Raw genomic sequence first — 13123 nt, forward strand, 5'->3', positions numbered from 1 at the left:
GTAAATTATATCTCAATGAAACTATTATTTAAAATTATGATTAATGTATTAAAAAAAGGACAACATGTACAATTTAAGCAAAAATTGTCTGTGAAATGCAACCAAAAGAAACTTCTAGAATTAAAAATGCTGAAATTAAGCACTCAGAAGATCGGTTGAACAGTACTTTAGTCAAACAAAAGAAAGGATTACAAATGTCAATTAAAAAATAACTACACTAAAATGTGGAGGGAAAATGACGGAAAACAGAGAAATAAGTACTTAAGACATATAGAGTATATATAAAACACTGTGTCTAGCCAGCCCCAAGTCACACAGCCTAGGGAGGAGACACACAGCCTACCTGAATCACAAGGACTTCTCCAAAGGAAAAATGAGGTTCTGATGCCAAAAGTGGATGGAATGAATTGCAAAGAAAAAGAACAATGGTAAAGTATAATCTAGATATACATCGGTAAATACATAGGTTCCCTGGGGTTGTGATCTGGTACAAACAAACAAACAAAAAAAGGTAAGACTCATAGTAGAGGCTGCTAGATTCTGCTGAGGAAAATGTCCAGGGAGGGAAGTGTTGATTTATTTCATTATTTTTTTAGAGTCCACATATAAGTGACATCATGCACTATTTCTCTTTGTCTTATTTCACTTAGCATAGTGTCCTCCAGTTTTATCCATGTTGACTTAAATGATAGGATTTTCTTCTTTTTTAAGGTTGAATAATATTCCATTGTGTATATATATACCATATTTCCTTTATCCATTAATCTACTATGGACACTTATGTTGTTTCCATACCTTGGCTCTTGTGAATAATGCTACAATGAACATGGGAGTACAGATATCTCTTCTAATAATGACGATGTTTCCTTTGGATATATACTCAGAAGTGGGAGTGAGGAAGAACTTATGACACAAATCGACCATGTGTAAAAGATGTTGTAGGAATGAAAAAGTCTGAACATCTAGGAAGAGTGTGGAGTATTTGGAAAGGTCATTGTTCAAGGTCATACATAGTTTAAAATTATGACATTTCAGTGAGCCTGTGTGCATGAAGGCTTGCTTATATTCTGGGATTTGAATATAGTGCAAAGAAGTGTTGCTAAATTTTCGATCAACATCAAAAACAGGGTGGAAATGTTTTTTCTTTTATTATGAAACTGCAGGAAAGGCAAGCCTAGAATTCTAGGCCCACTAGAATCTTCCCTGATGATAGTGCTAATTTAGGAGAAGAAGAAGGATCCAAGGCCACAGAACAATTCTGAAAGCAAAATAAGACTGCTGAGTCTTCACCCAGTGTATGAGATTAAGTTTTAATGGCATATGATGAAGTGGCCATGACACAGCCGGCAGAGCTCGCTGAGTTGTTGAAAATGGCTCTTGAAGCTACAGGAAATGAACAGTAGACATAGAAAAAGAACAAGGTAAATCCCAAAGAGTGGAAGGACAAAAATTAATCAAGAGAAAAGTCAAAAATAGAGAAGAAAAGCAGTAAACTTGACAAATAAAACCAAAAGCTTGTTCTTTAGAAAGACCAATAAAATAAGCAATATTTGGCAAATATGATAGTGATGGGACTAGCTATAAAGCAGAGAGTTTTTTTTTTAATTACAAAAGAATACCATGGTAGCTTTATACCAACACATTTGAAACTCTGGACAAAATGGCTGATTATTGATTAGTTATGTGCAGCCATTATTTACTCCTGTTTTGAGTAGAGAATACAAGTAGCTTTATGAAAATAGAAAATATAATCAAAGATATACACCTTAGAAAGACATCAGTTATTTTCCAATGTATTAAAAAATTAGAAGAGTCCTAATACAAAAATCAGATATGGAAAATTTACCCAAAAGTAACTAGAAGCACATTTCTTTTAAGATCTTAAGTTCTACCTCACATTAGCAAATAGATTCCAGCAACGTATTTTTAAAAAGTCATTATGATCAAGAGGGATTTATCACCATAAAGCAGATTTTTTCCCTAACTGGGATTCGGGCAGATGAGCTATGGGACTTTTCCAATCTCCAAAAATAATGACAAGAATAGTGACAGAAAAATAGGAGGCTGCAAGCAAAAACATTCAGGGAATGAGGAGAAATGAATGAGATTTAATAGATGATTATGACAGCCAGGATAGTACAGTTTGTTGGCACATACTTCATACAAGCTGAGGCTTTGGGTTTTTTGTTGTTGTTTTGTTTTTGGTTTTTTTAATTAGGAGAAATGTCTTAGAAGCAGCACTGTGGGGGGGAAGAGAATGACAATCTAGTCTCTAAGCTCTACAACAGAGAGTTGTCCTTCTCTGAGGAGACAGTAAGGAAAGCTGTGTCATCAGGGGAAGTCAGTTTTTTTTTTTTTTGCGGTACGCGGGCCTCTCACTGTTGTGGCCTCTCCCGTTGCGGAGCACAGGCTCCGGACGCGCAGGCTCAGCGGCCATGGCTCACGGGCCCAGCTGCTCCGCGGCATGTGGGATCTTCCCAGACCAGGGCACGAACCCGTGTCCCCTGCATCGGCAGGTGGACTCTCAATCACTGCGCCACCAGGGAAGGCTGGAAATCAGTTTTTTATTCAAGTCAGAAGATAAAGGAAACATTAAAGGAAAATACTGAAGATTGGGAATTTTGGTAATGACAGACTATATATTCTAAAGGATACACAGAAACTATTTGGGGAGTGAGGGATTGGAAAGAGACGGGAGATTAGATCAGATCAAGAGATGTAAGAGGTTATGGGGATAAAAATTAGTATTTAAATATCTTGAATGCTTGGACTTTTGGTAGTTACAGAGTAAAATGGGAATAAAAGCATGATGAGATTAATCCTGCTGGTCTTCTGGGGGAAGGTAAGTGGTGAAAACAGAGATATGGAGACACGCTGACTGCACTGGTGGGGAGTACTGGTTATACACCATACTGGTGGGCTTTCAAAATGCTAAATGGAGGTGGGGTTCTGGCTAGGGAAGGGGAAGTCTATATCGACTTGGACAACAGAATTTGGGGGGGGGGGTGGCGATTTATTAAATCCAAGAGAGTAAAATATATCAAAAACAGTGGAGGTCGGGAATCAGACAATGTGAAGAAGTTGGGGAGAGAGGAGGAATTGATTGGGGGTGGGCTGTCCCTGAGTCATTACCTGGTGGTGAGCACTCCTTAAAAGACAGAGCTCGGGAGTAGAGGTTTACCTAATGCAGCGCTGGAATTAATTAGTTGAGGTAAAATATGTTTAGGAACATAGGAGTCTATCACTCACAAGTGTGGAAAAAAATTTCATCTCCCAGTAGAGACACTGCATTTTACACTTGCCATAAGGAAGATGAGTGTTGATGGGGGTCTGTATGATCATGGGCTGATGATCCATAACACATATAGTCATAAAGATAAATGGGTTCTAAGTGGATCTGGTGATAGATTCTATTCACACTTCTGGTACTTCTTATTAAAATGACTACAAACTCATTTCAGGGATATATGTTCTTTGCAATTAAAGATGAAAACCAGGCCCCTTAATGAGCCCGTATAGGGTAATACATTGTCTAGTATTAGCATCATGCTATTGCCACTTTTCAGGAAGCACTGTTCGCTAGAGTCTTTTCGTAATTTTACAGATAATCATGAAGTGTAATGTAATCACGGGAAAGCATTTACAGGAAAACTTCATTTATTTGGCATGATTGGGAAATAATGTTCCTACCTTATTATTTTAGATAACTCAAACATCCCCCTGGAGAATCCAAAATTTAAAGAAAAAAATCTGTTTTCAATGAACTTCTTTTACAATTTTGTTGTTTCTTTAAATACGGTAAAAGAACATAATTTAATCCTTTCTTGACTACTTAGACTAAGCAGGCTAGAGTCATATCTGAAAGCTAGGTAGCCAAGGCCAAGATATTTAACTTCTCTCAACTTTCCTTTTCTCTTCTATAAAGTCAATACCAATTTTATAGGGTCATTATGAGAATTTAATGAGATAATGCAAAGAGAGCTTAGCTCCATTTCTGTCACACAGAACACAATCAAGGGTACCTATGATTATCAGTAGCCTCATCAGATCAGCACCTTAATTAGTAACATCAAAATCTGCCTCCACTCCAATCAAATGATGGCATCAGATCATATGACCCTCGACAAAATGACCCTAGACTACTGAGGTTTTGAATTACAGTTCCGTGTTTTTCAGTATCTTCACCCTTTGCTGCAGTGTGTGTGCCTATACACAACTGCATTAATTTTTCTCTTCAACCACTGGATTTTCTGTTTCTAATATATTCTGGTATAACAAACTTGATACCTGAATTTACTAGGACTGTGTAGACTATAAAATTAATTTTGAATGACAGCCAGAGGGCCTCTGTCATAAGCAAAGTCATGGATATTAGTGTATGAAATTGGTGACATCCACGTTGGTTATTGAGAAACATTTCTTGAATTCATCTCAACTTTTCAAATATTTGTCAGGCATCTGTTATATAAAGTCTAGATCACTGTCATAGACTTTTATTTCATGATCAAATGCATTAGAGCACTTAGTATGTTCAAGATGTGCTGCTGTACTAGGTATTAGGAATGCAAAAGTGATGAGCTAGGCCCTACTTTTAATTAGGGAGGCTGACCAGAATCTTCGCCATTGTAATATCTTAAGATTGGTATGGAGGATCAGGCTTAAGTTATTTTACCTAGACCTGAGTTTTCTAGGGGCAATGATATTTAACTTGGTTAAGTAAGAGTCAGACAAATAAGTGAAGAGAAAGGCAGGGACATTGGAAGTGTAAAAGTCCAGAGGTAATAAAGAACTTGGAAAAGTTGATGACCTGAATAAAGCTCACTGTAGGCGGAACCGGAGGATAATACTGAGTTGTAACGCTGAGTACGTACATTAAGCAGGGACACGGATATGCAGACTGTGTAAACCATGGTAAAGATTTTGGGCTTTTCTCCAAGGATTATGAAGGGCTGTTTAAAGGTTTAATCTGTGAAGTGATATACTCAGGCTTATGCTGAGTATATCATGTTTCAAAGGTCATTTTATGTTAACCACAGATAATGGATGGAGAGTACAAGTCAAGGGATGGGGGACGGTGAGCATGCTGCCCAGTGGTCCAGGGGGGGAGACTGCAGTGACCCACACTAGAGCGTGGGCAGTACAAATGGTAGGGATTTTCACGAGGGAAAAACGGTAGGACTTGAAGACCAATAGAATAAAGGGAATGAAAGAGAGGTAGGTGTCAAGGCTGACTTTGTGTTGCCCAACTTCACAGATGGTGGTACAATTTACTGAACAAAGGAATACTGACAAGGGACCACACTTGAAAAATGTAAACTAATATATAGTGAGTAAAGCACAGAGAGAAGAATGCTGCACAAGAAAACACTGGGAATTATAACATATTTGGTATTTTGATTGAGATGATGGGTTTGTGGGTCTACGCATATATTAAAACTCACAGTATTTAGTATACTTTAAATATGAACAATGTATTGTGTGTAAATTGTACCTCAATAAAGTTATTAAAAAGTCAACCCCCTGATCACCTGCTTCCAACCAGGTGAGCTCTCATTCCCTGTTCTATGTCCCATCATAACAACCTGTTTGATAATTAGCAGCATACCTGTTTGCTCCTTCTCTCCCTGTGGATTTCCAGCTGGGCGCCAAAAGAGACTAAGCCCCTTTTGTTCCATGTGTCTCTTACAAACCTAACACAGTGAATGAGAGGATGAAGCATTGGTAGTCTCACTCATGCTGGTAAATATCTGAGAATGAACACCTTTTCCTATCAAATCAGGTCCTACGAGGACAGGGCAATAGGGGATGGATCAATGGTGGATACTAGGAAAGGTGTCTGCTTACGGTGCTCTCATGTGCAAGTGAGGGACAGGAGGGTAAACAGGAGAGGGAGTGAGATAGTTAGGAAACAATGCTTTAACTTGAGACACATGTAGAAACCAGTAAAGAAAAATCTACGTGGAGGTGGAACGCAATATAAAAACTATCCCATTTAATTTATGCTACCTATGAGACACCAACAATGCTTACATTTTAGGAATGGTGTTGGAAGTGCAAATCGAGAGGGAGATCTTGTGCATATGTTAGATGCAGCCGTCAGGGAACACCCATTCTGGAATGAAGCGATGTCACGTCACTTTGGGGTTTCACTGTCATTCAGCTTCACTCTGAGCTCACTGCCCTCAGGAAGCTAGCAGGTTAGACGCTTTAACTGAGAAGGGAAAGCTTTGAGTCCTGGGAGATATTCCTGTAGCTGAGAGTTTAATTTTAACTAAATGGAAATAAAAGCAATTTTAACTAAATGGAAATAAAAGCAAATGAAATAAAAGCAAGATTGAGCCTTTACGGAACATTTTAGGATTGTACATGGCAGCAGTCCCAAGATGAAAAACCAGGGTCCAAAGGTAATCTTAAAAAGATGCCTGTAGGGTCACTTAAAGCATCTGAAATGACCTACCATGGAAAATAAAATCCTAATGGGCAAATCCTTGTGCTTTATCTATACATACAAATGGAAAGTTAGATAGTTATCTAGCTGTTTTTAGATATTCAGCTTTATGCAAACGATGTTATTCTTAACGGCATTTTTGTAAGGCCCTCATTGCATACCATTTTAATTAAATTTTTATTTATCTAGCCACTGTGTTCACTGCCACGGAGCTGTAAATTATAATTTAAGATATAATTATTTCCTGATTTCAAGGATTAGCCTCTCCCTGCGCTACGTAAATAATACTTAAATAATATGATAGAAATTCTGTGATTCAACACTCAACTGAAAGATAAGAACAGTGTTTCAAGGGGGTTGGAAGAAGAGAGATCTATGTAAGCAATATGGAACAAGTAACTTTGCAAAGAAGAGATGGGCTTTGAGGCTACTCTTGAAGGATTCTTGAACTGGGGAAGTGATATAAGATAGAGAAGGGCATCCACATAGGAGAACAGGAGGAGTACAAGAGAGATACCACAGAAAGCTCTCAGGTTTCCCTCCTTGTTAAAAAAAAAAAAATCTTATGGTGTCTGAGTTTGTTCAAAGTCTAAGAAAAATACTAGCATAGGCAGGGCTTCTCTATAATGGTGTAATGATCGAACCTGAAATAGAAACCACCTCAGGACAGAGGGAGGGTAAAAAGGAGTCAATTTCTCATTGTCTCCCATCAACACCCACTGTACTACACATAGTTCATAGATTAAAATCTTTTTTGACTGTGGACCTCAGATTGGACTGCCTGGGAGTATGGTGTTCCACAGCACAGGCTAGTTTTATCTGTTTCTGGATTTATTTTAATGCTTATTTTAAACTTCTGTAGTGAGAGATACTCTAGCAGGGTACTAAATATCAAAATAGAATTCGCCTTTACTAATGGCTTTAAAGTTAATGTGGGTTAGGGATTATAAAATTATAGATATTAGTATTTCCCTACTGTGTGATGAAAGCAACCCATGCTATACCATGCATTTAAGAAATGTCACCACACAAATCCCAAGATGGTCTTCCTCCACAATTCCAATGGCCAAATCCTTCAGGAACAGAATGCCATCCTCTTCTTAAATAATAATGTTAGATATAGTACTATTTTTAGAGTTGCTTGAGGGTTTGTTTTCTTGTTTTTTTTTTTTTTTTTTGCGGTACGCGGGCCTCTCACTGTCGTGGCCTCTCCCATTGCGGAGCACAGGCTCCAGACGCACAGGCTCAGCGGCCATGGCTCACGGGCCCAGCCGCTCCACGGCATGTGGGATCTTCCCGGACCGGGGCACGAACCCGTGTCCCCTGCATCGGCAGGCAGACTCTCAACCACTGCGCCACCAGGGAAACCCTGGTTTTTTTTTTTTTGATGTTAACTATAACAGGCCAAGTAGGAGGCATAACCAATATGAGAGGCAGATCAACTTGCCTAGGGCCACAGATACCGCAAATAAAAGAAAATAATTTTAACATGTATTTAATATTTTACAGGTTCTAGGCAATATTCTATGAACTTTCACATACGTTAAAATCACCATAACAACTGTGTGAAGAGAATATTATTAGCCCAATTTTATGGATGAGGAGACCGAGGCTCAGTAAGATTAAAAGCAACAGAACACAGATATAAACTCAGGTCATCTGACCCCAATCCCAATATTCTGTGTAATCATCATGATTAAAGTAACATGTATTAGGTACTTGCTCTATGCCATCTTCTCTGCTAAGTGTTTTATATAAATCATCTCATTCCCAGCATAATGTCCCTAGAAAGGAATATCACTGGCTAACATTCACAGATTCAGAAACAGGTTGATCAAGGTCACACAGCTGATAAGTAACCCAGCTAGAACTTGAAATCTGAGTTTAGAACTAACACTCTTTATTAATATATTTTGCTGCCTCTTAAAGGATAGTGCAATCCTAAAAGTGAATTCAGTTACAGGTACTAGGACCTTATTCAGGCAATATCTATGTGATAAAGTGAGGGAGAAAATCCATTCTCTTGGGGAATCAGACAGCAAGCACACATTGAAATCTCATTAGAAATTAGTTACAGGAAATAATACGTTTAAATGTTTCAGTATATCATCCTCCTCCACAAAAAGGACACTTCCATTTTCGCTTAATATCCTATCCTTAATTAGCAATGACAAGAGCCTCAATTATGGATTGCTTTCTATATGTGCCTAAAGCCACGCTTAGCAATTTATATAAAATATCTCATTTAATCCTCACAACCAGACTATTAAGTCTATGATTTCTTCCTGTGAATCAAGGGAACAGTATACAAAGCTCAAAGAACTCGAACAGGGACTAACCTACCTAGTTAAGGGAAGCAGAGCAATTCTGGCCCACAAACACCTTGGAAGCTAATCATCTCTGCCCTTCACATGGAAGCCACAGTTGTGAGATTACTCAGCAGTCACCTGGTGAGATGTAATGCATTTTATCTGATACGACTGTGGGAAATGTGCTATAAAAATAAACCCAGTGTGCCTTGCTTGTTGTGCCGAAGAAACCTCCCTGGACAGTGTGAGTGGGTAAAATATTGAAGAAATATTGCTGCCCATGATTAGAGTTAGAGGGATGGAAAAAAATGAAGCATATATTTGAGAAGGGGATAAACAGCCACAGACTTCCTTACTTTTGTCCAGAGAATGTGAGCAATTCAGCAAAGAGCTCCTAGCCTTCGTCTGTGTAAAACTATTGCTAGACGTTAACTTGCCAGGGCTGCAGGACCCAGCACCTCCTGCATGTATACCCTGTCAATGGAATGTGAGCAAAGGTAATGAATGCCACTTCTGGGATGGAGTGATTAAGAGCAGAGCCTCTACACCCTTTTCTCCTCTGTCTTCCAACTACATTCCAAAGGCTTTGAGGCCCTAGGAAATAGAGTCAGGACACAGAAGAAGCCTGGGCTCCTAATTCACTTCATGGAGAAAAGAGCTCAGCAAATAAAAAATATCGTGTTGGATTATGTCCTTAAAAGCACAAACTCTATTAGATAGATTTCCATCTTGGGCAGGTGAATACTCAAATACATAATAAGACTAAATAAAATATTTTTCTCCTGATATTCTGTTCATAAGACTATAATGATACTTGTCCAACTGTACAATAATTATGTGTTAACCTCTATGACTCCCCTCAAGACTGGGAGACCCTCCAAGGTAATGATAATGACTTTTTCACCTTTCCAGCTCAGCACCTAGATCAATACCAGGGATAGTATCCACAGTAACAAATATTTTGTGAATATATGAATGATGTGTAAATAGATGAATACAAGTATGAATAAATGAGTGAAGAGACTGGAGTATACAGAGAATAAAACAATTATTTTCATAACAAGACCACACAAATTACTTTCCATTTGACTTTAGAATGCATTTTGGAACTTATATTTAAATGTGGGTGTGTCCAAATCAATTCAAAATCATTCAAATAATAGAATTAAGTCAAACCATGAGAGGTTAAAAAAAAAGAAAAGAAAAAAGCTCGTCTCTTTTGTTCTTCATCCTCAATTTCTCTCCCTAAACCTTTCTGGCTTAGGCAAAGCACCAACCTAACTTGAATTGTCCTTTTTCATTCAAAGTGTGTTACCTTCCTGCTGAGTGTCTTAAGTAAAAGATAAAGAATAAATATGTTCTCAGCTCCTGTGAGGCTGCAGGTTTAGTCTAGGTAAAGAAAGGGTAAAATAGAGAAGTTTGCCATTTTTTATATGACTTTCAAAGTTCTTCAAGGCTGTTTTAAGTCACATACCTGAATCAGAGGGTACCAAGCAGTCTGCTTAGGTATACAGTTCTGAATCTAATGTTTGTAAGTGGGACATGAGATAATGATCCCCTCAACCCTTGGGGCTGCCTGGTACAGCCTGGGTTACCCAGAACCCTGCAACTATTCACATTCAGCCACAAAGCCTCTCTAGGGTCTCCCAGGAAGGTTACCCGAGAGAGAGAGAGTCAGACAAAAGGTCAAAAGTGGTCTCGGATGGCAGACACAGTGAGAAACGCCACACCCATGGGTCCATCAAAGTTCTCTCGCCATTCAACCAGCGGGCATCAACTTGTGCAACAGCCAGCGGTGAGTATGCCAATGCTCATGGTGAACAAGAGATTGCTAGGACTGCTACAAGAACTAATGATCCAGAGCAAAGATACAGCAGGTCAGGGGCGGGAGTCCCAGGAGACCTTGTCAGCGTGGGTTTAGGTGGTTACCTGCCCATCTCTGTCTTCATGTAAAGATGATATGACCGCCTAGTGGATGTGAAGGCTCTACCACAGTCTGTGCCTTCTACCATCATTATTGGGACATACCTTACAAAAGCAACCACCAACTTGGAACGAAATCAGTCTCATACACATCATCAGATGATACCGCAATGAGTTTTTGTGTGCCAAAGAAAGAAGAAACTAGATTCTTTGAAAAACACTGGCTTGAAAATTTTTGATCGTAAAAATGATTAAAATTTTCTTGTCTAATGTGACGATCAAAAATAGATGTTATTAAAACATTGATTAGAATTACAGTCACAACTTCAAGAATAAGACCTGGTAAACAAAACAAAACAAACAAAAAAACCAAAAAACACTTATGTTTGTGGAAGCAACTACAAGTTTCTCAGTAAAAATCCTGAAAAGCATTACTTGAAAATTATGTAAATTAAGTATTTGATATCTTTCCCAATACTTTATACTTTATTATGGCTTGTTATTTTAAATTTTTATTTATATTAGTTGTTTTACTTTATCATTGTTTAATATAAAGGCTATACAATTTTTACCAAGCTCCATTTAGATCCCCTCTAGTTTATTCTAGTATAGCATACAAGTATCATTTAATAAGTGTGCCATGAAGTGAAAACAGTAAGCAGTAGTACCTACCTATATAAGCAGCATATTAATATTCACAACTAGACAATGTGTTCTAGAGTCGAAGGGGGCAGAACCCAGAAGATACCCTTAGCCTACTGACTAGGTAAATATTCAATTTAAGATGATATATTCCCCTAGACCACACAAAAAATAGATACCAGTGTAATAATAAGATTTGAGGTCTGTAATTTTATCTAGCAATGTAGCCCTTAAGGCAGCAATCGCTGGTGTTTCATGAATTAATTGCCTACCATGGAGCTTTTCAACATAGAATACAAATTAATCCCACACACCTTACTATTATAAAATTTACTTACATTTTTCATGACACACGCAGAATCTAAAGATTTATAAATATGGAGTAGATAATGCTTTCCATTTAAATTTGGCATCAAGCTATCGCTCTGAGCCCAAAATAACAATGCAGACAACGCTGGTTTAAAAAAAATCCCAGATTTACTTAATTTTGGCTGTTTGTTCCTTTGCCTAAGTGTTTGGTTTTTTCTTTTTTTTAATCTTACTCTCTAAAGCCAAGCCAAAGTTCTTTCTTCGAAGAATCAGATTTTTTGACTGATGGTGAAGCAGATGGATCACAAAATTAGGAGGTAGGACAACTGGATATTTCTGATTACAACTCTTTTACAGATTTGTTTGCTTGAGTATGGTTTTTTGCTTCTTATTTGAGCTACAGTTTCCTCATCACTAGAATGAAGGTTTTCGTTAAATATTTCTGAGTGTTCTTTTGAGCATCATGTGAATTTGTGATCCTGTCTAACTTGTTGCAGAAAAAATTTAAATGTATATAATCTTAGAAGTATTTATACTAGTTATAAATTCAAACAAAGTAGGGATTTTAAACGCTGAATTATCCTGATTTTATGCCATGCTGCCACTAATAAACAAACAGCAAGTTCCCTGATAGTGATTCTCTATTATGGGATATTGATATATTTTGGGATTTGGAGGTTGGATTGACCTCCCCCTGTTTACAAGACACAACCTTCTGATTTGCCACCTGCTACGTCTCCTATTCATCTTTTTGTAAGACTTTTTAAACATTAAGCAAAACCCTCATGGTACAGAATTTCCCACAAGTGGCCCACATTTGAACAGTAGGATTCAACTGAGACTTGAAGATGGGCCACACGCAGCACACCCTGCTGACATGTTCCTCTACCCACGTCCCTCCTTTTCTCACTGCCTGGTAATTGAAGTGTATTTTTGTCAGTGGTGTCAAAGCCTGTCTCCTAGGCTGTCTGATTATTTTTAAATCCCCGACAAGTCCACCACAGTGACCCAGCTCCTTGCACTTTATAGGTGCTCAAGATCTATTGGCCAAGCCAACACGTCTCTCTCAGTTTCTCTAGACTTGCAGGTCCTTAACTGCAGACCCTAGGGTGACTGGGAGACACAGCAGCTGGCCTGGAAGAAACTGTGCATAAACCACAGATTTTTACTTATGCAGCTTTGTGCATTAATTCTGGATAAGCACATGATAGAATGTCATATGTGTGAGTTTTATTTTTCAGGTGTAGTGATGGTGGGAAAGAGGCTGGTAATAGCTATTGTAGACCACACTGCATTACAAAAAATCTGATAAATCCAAGCAATTCAATTCAAAATGGTCAATTAAGGGGAAAAATGCAGTCATTTAACTTGATAATTCTACATGATACATTAAGTCTCTCACAGACTCCACCACAATGAAAGCGAAAAGAGTTGAATGAAGGTAGAGGAAGATTTTCTTTAAGGTCCACTACTTGATTTCTTTTAGCTCCTA

The 13123-nt window shown here is 38.2% G+C and overlaps 1 protein-coding gene across 5 annotated transcripts in view; it reads right to left on the reverse strand.

Moving 5' to 3' along the window:
• The window catches only part of LOC307188490 (uncharacterized protein), a 115223-nt gene that overhangs the window by 25919 nt on the left and 76181 nt on the right, over positions 1–13123 (reverse strand). The gene's annotated exons all lie outside the window — the stretch shown is intronic.

The sequence above is a fragment of the Stenella coeruleoalba genome (genome assembly GCF_951394435.1).
Source record: "Stenella coeruleoalba genome assembly, chromosome: 7".
NCBI classification, from domain to species: Eukaryota; Metazoa; Chordata; class Mammalia; order Artiodactyla; family Delphinidae; genus Stenella; species Stenella coeruleoalba.